At 32.1% G+C, this 11,143-nt stretch overlaps 1 long non-coding RNA gene across 1 annotated transcript in view; it reads right to left on the reverse strand.

The window, feature by feature from the left end:
• Positions 1-8,803: 8,803 nt before the first annotated feature.
• LOC108367062 (uncharacterized) overlaps positions 8,804-11,143 on the reverse strand; it is an 11,761-nt gene continuing 9,421 nt past the window's right edge. Inside the window, exon 3 of the long non-coding RNA XR_001848197.1 lies at positions 8,804-8,827. This is a non-coding gene — a long non-coding RNA (uncharacterized LOC108367062). The remainder of the gene's footprint in view (positions 8,828-11,143) is intronic.

An 11,143-nucleotide genomic window follows, 5' to 3' on the forward strand; every position in this document is an offset into this window, starting at 1 on the left:
TCGAGTTATCGTGTACACACGATGTATTCATTCTGAGCATTTATGTATACATTTGTCTATATCTATCTCGATTCGTTTTGGCTCGGGTTCGGTGCGTTCCGGAATAAAAATAATTGTATTTTTACAAATTTAAAGGAAACGGGCGTTCTTTACAAAAAAATGTAGTTAGGGATCGAATTGCGCATATATTTTTTTTTCCAATACCAAGTACCTCCAAGAAGTGTTAAACCACTAAATAGNGGGTTCGGTGCGTTCCGGAATAAAAATAATTGTATTTTTACAAATTTAAAGGAAACGGGCGTTCTTTACAAAAAAATGTAGTTAGGGATCGAATTGCGCATATATTTTTTTTTCCAATACCAAGTACCTCCAAGAAGTGTTAAACCACTAAATAGCTTAAAAAACGCTTCCAAAAATTCGAAACGAGAGTGAAGTGCAGTGTTCAATTGTGATCGAAATTGCAGGCAAAATTTGTGCGGGAGTGATTAGTGTTTTACTTATTTGAAGAAATATTGCCCGTGGTCATTAAAAAAAAGCAAACCATGACCCCCGCTTTGCACTGGTGGTACAAAGTACTTGAATAGCCCCTTATATTTATATTTATTACATGTGCTTGTTTTGTGCACGCACGGCCAGTTAAACCGGTATGTCTGAATCGATTTCCCTCATCATTCTTAGCAATTTGATGTGCATTTTTATTGTTATGTGTTGCAAACAGACATTTTAGGAACTAAATAGGTTCTAAAATCTCTGTACACAAGCGCACTTATTTTTAACAGTTTCCAGTTTATGTAATATTAATCAAAACAGCTTTTATTTATTTTATGTATTATGTGATTTCTGGAAGCGTCGAATACAAAAAAGGGCTGTGACTGGGTTTATGTAATTTGAAATTGTATTGATGATTACTAATAATAATAGAAAGGCGCTTACATATCGACGGTCCTCTGCAATAACGACACAACTAAAAATTTAATATATTTCAGTAGAGCCAATTAAAGATTTTTTGTTTCGCAATTTAGCAATAATGTGTCTTGGAACGTAATTATTCCGGATTATTTACAGTCATACTTTAAGCTTTCAAATTATGTCTTTTTCTAAACCTGAAATTTTGAATTGTGCCGTTATTGCAGAGGACCATCGACATAAGTTTGTGTTGGGCAGAGCTACTCCTCCGATTGTGGCATGCGCCTTGATGTTGTCGCACAAAGGGGAGGGACCTACAGTTTTACGCCGACTCCTGCCGGGGGCCGACCGCTATTACAAAAAACATTTTCTTTTATTATGTTGGCCGGAACTGGACTCGGACGCTCACCCTGCGGAGTGATAGTGCGCACTTCTAACCACTACACCACAGCGATCGCTTAATTAATTTTAATCACTAATCGCGATTAACCATTTACTCGTTAATTTTTAGTCATTCATAGACTAACATTTTGTCGACAATACTCGCATAAGATAGTCCCAAATTTTCACAAAAGAGAAAAGTGATTTTCTTCAAAACTTTTGAATGACGTCTTGACTGAACTTACTAATTCGGAATTTCTACTATTACTTATAGAGTAGGCTATTCATAAAGTCTGGGTNTACAAATACAAATTTTTCTATTAAATGTTCCATAAATATTAGGAGACTTTTATTATTTAATTTATTTTTTGCACATAAACTTGTATCTTGAACTTCTTTTTCCAAAAAGTGAGGATGTCAAAATTTTTATAGATATCGGATGTACGACGATTTTCTAAAAAGGTCTCTTATAGATAAGTTCATGAAAATTATTCCAAACGAAAACTTAAAATTGATAAAAAAAATCTTTACTAAATTTAACTACATCAGTTGCTATGTGTTTCCATGATACAAAAAACCACCTGATAGATAGACGAAACAAAAAATGTAAATATGCTTATTTGACAATTGGTTTGAATGTATTGGTTGATATTTTTTCACAGTTGTCGTTTTCGTTAACCCAAATTTAAATATTTTCTTATGGTGAAAAATATTTTCAAGGCACATAAAATAAAATAACGGGAAAACAAAATTCCAACCAAATCAGGCGTGAAGCGTAAGCGATTCTGACCTACATAAGGCATACCGTGTTCCGAACACAAGCTTGAGTGAATAATAGTGGGCTGACTTTGGAAAATGGTTCGGGCTGGCTTTCCATTACATCGGTTTTTGGGTGTTTTCGCATAACTATCACGAATTTTGTCATGAAACTTGGCGGGATGTTAAGAAACGTATATAATTACATTATTTATCAGTCTTTTCAGTTTATTAGTAATAGTATTTAACTAATTTGTTGTTAAATTCTTCGCAGTTTCACCAGCAAAGTTTCATATAAAAAAATCAATCATATAGAAATTCTCAGGCCTAAAGATAATACCTCTATTAAAAAAAATTTTGACAAATCAGTAGTTTTCGAGATTAAGGTGGTAAAAACATCCCAAATTTGCTTTATTCTATGCAAGGAGGATACATGTATTTCGTTTAAAACGTTAAATTTTGGAAAAATGAGCGAAAATCGCACGATTTTTTATTAAAAATTCTCAGCTGCGGCGCTTCTTTTACATAAAAATCTAGACTTCGATAAATACTTAAAATTTTTTATAAAAAATCGCACGATTTTTTATTACAAATTTTCTCCTGAGACGCCTTTTTATAAAAATCGATAATTCGATAATACATAATTCCAATTTTTATTAAAATCAATACTTCGCCTGCAGCGCTTTTTTACGTTAAACCGTATCTCAATATAAAATGAAAATTTTCAATAAAAAAAACAGCGACTTTTACTACTATTCGTTTTACTATTTTATTTTTTAATCATCTGACAGCACCAACATCTGTGTTCATTTCCAGCACTTGCATGTAATCAATGAAACTTTTTAATTAGAAACCTCCGCGGTCCTAAAAAAGGTCCTATATCCTAATTTTTTTCAAATTTGGACCGAATTGAAGAAAATTTTCCCAAATTTAGATATTTGAACGAAAGTCGGTGCCTTTGGTATAATTTAGGTTAGCATTAAATTTTGGCGAAATCTCCCATGTAGTAATTAACAATATTTTTGTTTTATTGTTTTTTTTACGAATTTGGCTGTTCAAATTTACATTACAAATATATCAACAAACATTTTTGGGTACTTTTGCACCAGCCGTTGCCAATGGGTTAATGCCAAAAAAATCCTATACATGCACAATATTTCATGTATTATTTAATTTAATACAGTATATTTTGCTTTGCTCCCTTTATGCTTAAGTGCACATTTAGGATACGTACCCTAAAATGCGCATTAGCGGAATTATTTTTAACATTTATAAGGAAACTCCTCCGAAAAATGCATTCAGCATACCTGCACATTGACATCAAAGAAAGTATTACGTTTACATGCACTGGCCCTACAATTACCTAATTTTACCAGCTTTTATTTATATTTCTCATCTCGCAAAACAACGAAAATGGCTATCAATTAATGTAGTTATATAGATAATTAGATACCATGCGGTAAAAATTTCTCTTGCAGTACTTTGTACGTGGTAAGTGCTCCTCCATTATTTTGTTTCATAGGGATTCGGATACCTTACTCATTGAAGTAGTAAAGAAAATTCGCTTAAGTGCGTTTTTCGGTTAAGTGTACAAGTTTTTCGTGCAAAGAAAGATGGACAGCTAAGCAAAATATACTGTAAGCATATTGTCAATGGCTGGTTTACTGTATACTGTAAGCATATTGTAAAATTTCATGCTACCATACGCAGTGTCTAAAATAAGCAAAATGTCTTTTGTTTTTTAAATAAATGAGGCTAATGCTCAATAAGTTGATAATTGTTGTTATCATTTGCATACTTCACACCAACTCCAATATTGATCAGTGAACTATGTTTTAATTTTACCCAAATAAACAACGATATAGTTTAATGGTCAAGCACATATGGAGGATTCACAAGAGGTGTTAAGTGTCGTAATGTGTTAAAGTCTTAAAATTTTTAAACGTAAAATAACACCTAGTACTTCTTTAGGCGTTTTTTAACATAACCAAAATGTTTTTCAACTAGTAGGAATTATATTATTGGCTCTTATTGTACCCAACGAATCTTTCAAATCGCTTTTAACCGTTCCTTTATATTGAACAATTTTAAGCCTTTAAGACATTACGACGTCTAACACGAATTGTGAATCCCCTAAATATGCATTAAATTACACATCAAAATTTGTAATTTCAGTGTTCAAATTATGTATATCAGAAACAATCGCACCCGATATTGAAAACTGTAATGGTCCTGGCTAGTTACATTGTGAAATAATCAGATGGCATAAAGACCCAAAATATTTTTAAAATATGTTCACTAAAATTTTACGGGAGTGTCTATTCGCGCTTTACCAGTGTCACCATTGCCAACAGTGTACCAGTTTCACCAGTGTACCAGTGTCACCAGTGTACCAGTGTACTAGTGTCGCCAGTGTACCAGTTTACCAGTGTATCAGTGTACCAGTGTCGCCAGTTTCACAAGTGTCGCCAGTGTCACCAGTGTACCAGTGTACCAGTGTCACCAGTGTCGCTAGTACCACCAGTTTCAATCAGTGTTGCCAGTGTCGGATGTGTCAAAAGTGGCACCAGTGTCACCAGTGTCGACAATGCCGCCAGTGTCACCAGGGTCACCAGTGTCGCAAGTGTCACCAGTGTCGTTTAACATAGTGTCGTTTTACATAGAAAAGCGCCGCATACAAAATCGCCCAATTTTTCAATCCTCTTTACTATATATTAAAAATTTTTCGCGCGATATTTTATTCCAAATTTTCGCCTGCTTCGCTTTTTCTAACAAAATTTTTTTTTATATATAGTAAAGAGGATTGAAAAATCGGCCGATTTTGTATGCGGCGCTTTCCTATGTAAAACGACACGATGTAAAATAACACTGGCGACACTGGTGACACTTGCGACACTGGTGACACTGGCGACACTGGTGAAACTGGTGACACTGGTACACTGGTGACACTGGCAAAGTGCGAATAGACATTCCCAAATTTTATTAACCTAAATGCATTAGCGCACACAAGGGGTGGGTTTTGGGGCTCAAACCCTCCCTAAAGCCAATAGCCTGAAATTCAAACTGTATCTTAAAGCCTAAAATCCAAGTCTCAAGAAAAATCACAAGAAATATTTTTTTATTATTTCTGTTTCTTGAATAAATAAATATGAGGGCATTTTTTTCTTGAGAGCTGCAAACTGATTCAAGAAATTTTGATAGAAGAAAATTACTTTTCCATTTCGTGTGCGTCATTTTATATTAATTTTTCCTTTTTCTTGAGAGCTCTTATAAGTTTAACTGCGAATGAAAACATTGTCCTAAAAATATGCAATGCATACTCATTTACTGTTGTTTTTTACACTTTATAGTCTAAAAGAGTTTACCACTGATATGTACTTAACAAGGATTCGAAGATTTAATTTGCCAACTTCGAATTCGTTCCACCAATACTAAAAAAATTAGGCAATCGTGAAAAATCACCATCTCCATCGAAAACCAGAGATCGAGGAGAATTAACATTAAACTCTTTTTAACATTGTTGTTGAGTGCATCTTGTGTTTGTAGAACTTTATATTAAACGAGTAATTTTCAAACTACCGGACGACCCTTCAGGTACCCTCTACCCATAAAAAAAAGAATTATTGAAATCGTGGCCCAAAGTTATGCGGTAGCATACATAAAAAAAGAAAAAAATATACCGACGAATTGATAACCTCCCCCTTTTTTGAAGTCGGTTAAAAATGCTTGAGTACTTTGTTAATTTTATGTAAGTAAAGTGCAATTTATGAAATTTCAAAAAGTTTATTTATTTATTACATACTGTACAGAAAACTTGCATAAATATTCTTTAAATAGCATATTATCTGAATTTTCAGATGAATAAACCCCTCTCAAAATATATTCCTGGGTGCGCCCCTGCCTAAATGTAAAGTTTTTGTGAAGTGTTTATTTAAGATATGACCTATTTTTAAAAGGTACATGTTAATACAATTGTTTCATATATAATCCCAAATTTATGATATAAAATCCCCTCTACCAAAAAACTTAAATTGGGTAACACCACTTCGAATTTTACAATTGGGCGCGTTTCTAAGACGCAACTGTTTACCTAAACTGTTGCTGAAATGCTGTCAACTGTTGAGTTCAACAGTTACGTCTTAGAAACGGTATTATACATAAACTGCCAAAACATTTGTAAACAAGCAAAATTAAATAAAACAGCACAAAAAAAAATAAATATTAAGCCAAAAATATGGATAGCACAGAACTTATAATGGAGTTTTTCTTATTTTATTTTTAATATATGTATTTGTACGTGTATTTTATTTTATTAACAGCCAGTTTCGCCAACAATTTACAGACATATTGTTTTTATTTGAATTTTCTATGACAACTGACGGAAGGGAAACATCATTTTTGACTTATATAAATTGTTGACTTCATGTAGCGAAATAATTTTATGATGGAAAATGGCGTAAAGTTGCCAACGGTTGAGCTGAGTGGAACTACTCAACTATGCGTTTCTGAAACAAACACTCAACAGTTTAGCAACAGCTACGTCTTAGAAACGCGCACATTGGGCAGTTGTCAAAAATCTACCTTTTTATAAAAAAGTTGTTTAACCGGGTGTCTTTGAACTAATGATTGGTTGGTTTTGAGTGAATGGAAAATTTAAAAATTGTAAACCTCAACCTTAAGCGAAGAATAAGTAATGAAAACAGAATAGAAAAAAAAATTTTGATTTAAAATTGAAAATGATTTCACACTTATACAGCTCTGGCAGACAGCTCTTAAAAAATAATTTTTTTTGGTTGAAGGTTTTTCACGTTTTTTCCACACCAAACTATGTTCGACAATTTTCATTTATCTGGAGGAAACTGCCAGCAAAAATAATTGCTAAAAATCAATCAGCTTGAAATTTGCACTTCATTATACTAGAATTAAATGGTCTAGAAAACTGCATACCAAAATTCTAATTAAAAAGTTTGAAATTTTGGTGAAAGAAGCAGAATTTTTCTAATTTTTGCATAAAGTTTGAAATCTGAATTTATATGGTTTTTGTTGTATGTATACCAGCTAGACTTTTATAAAAAAATAATAAACATTAAATAAACAAATGCAAGGCAAATGCCAGTATGTACATATGTACATACCTAGCATATAAATTCTTATGCATTGAGTGCAAAAGAGTGTATTTTAGTACAAAACGAAATGAAATTTTATGTTCCTAAACATTTCTTACTTAGTACCATATAAAAAAGTTTTTTATGTAGTGTACATAAATGTGATATTTGTACATATATTTTCACACATACATATGTATGTACATACATACAGGTGTCTGTAACGTTGCATAAAAAGCCAATTAATTCAATTATTTGTTTTCTGTAGTTTTGTTAACTCCGTTAAATTAATTGATTTTATGAATTAATACATCTATTTCCATAGGCCGATTAATCGGCATCGGCATCGGAATCTGAAAAAAAATTGGAATCGGTCGGACTCTATACATATGAGGTTTAAACAAGGCACGCTTGTGGAACTGAAGTCAAACTCAATTGAAAAATTTATTTATTTATTGAATTAAGTCTACAGTACAAAGTACCTTACAGATTAGCAAAATAAAATATACTTATGTATATACAATGATAAACTTATAAAATAATTGAGTTTAAAAAAATACCGTTTTTGGAGAAAAGATATAATTTACAGCTAGGAAAATTTACATGAATACTTACATATCGTCGACTGGTGGAGAATAACTCGTGTGCTTCAAGTTAAATACCTCATAAACAATGGTGGCATTTATGATTGATCACCTAGTCGATTTGGTTAAATATAATCGGACTATAGTTAAACATTACATAAATACAATAAATCGCATTAATGTTTAGAATTAACAATAACAACCACGTGGATCTTGAACTTTTTTGCAAAAAGTGAAGATGTGTTATGGTACGCATACGACGAGACCAGTAGTGAGTGCAGGCGGCATGACAAAAATGAAGCACTGTGGCTAGTCATGTCGGCTGGGCGGGTTCTTACCCTCACTACTGTTCCCTACTCTATACCAGAGAAAAGTCATGCCTATCAAACATCTTCGCTTCCGGCATGGCCGGAAGTATTGGACGGGCACATAAAAAAATATTCAACAATTAAAAAAAAAAAACAGTTACACAAAAAAGCTGAAAAAGACGTTAAAATTAAATATTTAAAATAAACTGAAAAGCAAAAGAAACCAAACTAAAAACTCTGAAATAAAAGGAAATGAACAAAACAAAAACCTACGGCCGAATATGAGGGCGCCACCGATGTTGTTGTGCGCCCGGTGCTGTCCCACCCTCGCCATGGCTACTGGCGCACCTTAATATCAGTAGCCCCATTATTAAATCGAATGGGCCTTCCTAAGTAATTAAAGAAGTCAGCATTCACATTTAGTTACAAAATTTCATCATTACTTAAATCTAATTCCTATAAGCTAACTAATCTAAATCCTATCATTTCTTAAAAACTAACTCCTAACATCTAACTCGCGCGCTTAATTCTAAACGAACTTAAACTACTTAAAACTAAGGTAAATAATTAAGGTATTTGAAGAAGAACAAAGAAAAAAAATCTGTTCTTTCTTATTTTCTCTTTTCCTTCTTTGTATACATAAAAAAAGGATATTTATAAGTAATTTATTTCTTCATTATTTCTGTTGTTATTATTATCAGTTATGCTATCTTTAAATATATAGTGGCCATTTTTCTTTTATTGTATTTATAGTATTTTGTTTAAAATTGGCTGACTTCCAAAACGTCTATTGCTTTGTATACGTACAAAGTAAAAGGTTCCATAACGTCGAACTACACAATATTGACAATGTGTACTGTTCCAAAACGCGGCCGATTAGTTATCGGAACGTATCGCTTGAGCAATCAGTGCATCAGAAACAAAGTTGATGCTTCATTTGTTATTGGTTACCATTGGTGTTTTAAATATGGAAAATTCAGAAAAATTTTCATTGCTGTATTGAATATTTAAAATATGCAATGTATATGGTTGCAATGTGTCGCAACTCTGCATATACAAACAGTTTGAATACCGCAGTATAACAGTTTCCAAACATTGTATTGATAAGTTTTGGAAGTCAGCCATTATTTTAGCTTACCTTTTATTAAGGTTTTACTTTATGTTACCTTATTTATACCTAATTTTCCGCTTTAAGTCCGCTTTAAAATCCGTGTTTATTTATTTGTGTAACCGTGTTTATTTAAAACTTTTTTCTAAATTGAAGTTTAATTAATTTTCTTTTTAATTTAATCCAATTTAATTTGATTTTAATTCAGTTTAATTTCACTTAATTTTAATTTATTTTATTTGATTTTATATATATATTTCTTCGTTTTATTATATTAAAATTTTTTGTTTATTTATTTATATAGACTTCTGTTAGTTACAATTTCTACTAAATTGAAGTTTATTTTATTTTATTTTAATTTAACTTGATTTTATCTCAGTTAAGTCAGTTTCCCTCTATTATATTTAATTTTGTTAATAATATTGTTATCTCTTTAATTTTATTAACCAATTTGGGTTTACATAAAGAAAAATTCCCTTAAAAGTTATTAACTAAAAAAAAAATAATAATGTTACTAGTCTTTCTACTTGCGATTTCTTTATATAAGACATGTGAATTTTAGTTGAAACATTTTAGCCGTTTTTAGCTGTTTTTTTTGCCAATATAGCCGGTCGGCCCAAAAAGTTCTGGCAAAACTGACAATGATCCGGATCTATAGTGAATCTGCCTTAGAAACTGTATCTTATAGTTGGTGGCGATTTCTATGTGGGTGGGTGCGTATCATTGTTCAACAGAAATCCTGTATATGTACATACATACACAGACTTCTTTAGATGAAATACCTTAAAAGCCAGTTTCAATTTAAGTGAAAAATGATTTTTTTTCTGTCAGATTCCATATTAAATTCAATTAAAAAAAAAATAAATTTTCATCATATTGCTTTCATGAAACTGGCTTTTAAGGTATTTCGACAGGTGGTGATTTGAGATTTACCACTGCACAACATATAACATTGGTGTGTAAGCAAGTGGACGTGGGGCGCTCACTTTGGTTGTGAATTATACGTGATTTTCTAACTAAATAATTGGAAAAATGAACTGTTTAATATGTAAATAAAGAATAGAAAATTGATTGGTCTGACTGCAAAACTATTTTCACTGCAAATGTGATAACATAAAGCCTGCCGACATTGAATTTTTTAAAGCGCACAATAAAAAATTTCGTTGTGACAAGTGCAGTGGCTTGCGCAGAAAAACTCTACACCAATCAACAACAACGCAAACTTTATTTATAAGAAAATTGATTAGAAAAACAGCTGTGCTAGTCTTTTTGTGGATATAACGAAAGCATTTGACATGGTTGACCATGACATTCTACTGAGCAAGCTTAATTCCGCAGGTTTTCGTGGGACCAATCTCGATTGGTTTAAGTCTTACTTATCAAATAGAATTTAAAGAGTAAATATTCACAATAATCTCAGCACAACCAGAGGCATAACCTTAGGTGTTCCCCAGGGATCGGTTCTTGGACCAATTTTGTTTTTGATATATATTAATTCCATATTTTCGCTGCCTTTTATGGGAAAAGTTACAGCTTTTGCTGATGACCTTGCGATTGCATATGGATCGAAAAATGCATTTAATCTCTTTGTTGATATCAACCACGATGTTCATTTGCTAAGATCTTGGTTTGCTAGTCATAAACTCGTGGTAAGCAGCAAAATAAAATTATTGTATTTTAGCGTTTGTGGCAAGGAAATACCTAGTAATGAAGTTGTTTTTCATGCCCATAATTGTATGCGGCACAAGTTATGCAGCAATAAATGTGTTCAGCAAAAATCTATAGCTACTTTTGACGAGAATACAATTTGTGACAGTACATGCTTTGTCGTCGAAGTTGTTTCTAACTTCAAGTATTTAGGGGTTATAATTGACCAAAATTTAAGTTGGTCATCACATATCTCCGCCATGAAGCAATATTTGTTATCAACTGTTCGTTCTTTCTATTATCTAAAAAAACTGTGCTCAAATAGAATACTAAGAACCGTGTATCATG

Source organism: Rhagoletis zephyria, unplaced genomic scaffold (genome assembly GCF_001687245.7).
Source record: "Rhagoletis zephyria isolate East Lansing unplaced genomic scaffold, Rhagoletis_zephyria_1.1 Rzeph_scaffold_02521, whole genome shotgun sequence".
Taxonomy (NCBI): Eukaryota; Metazoa; Arthropoda; class Insecta; order Diptera; family Tephritidae; genus Rhagoletis; species Rhagoletis zephyria.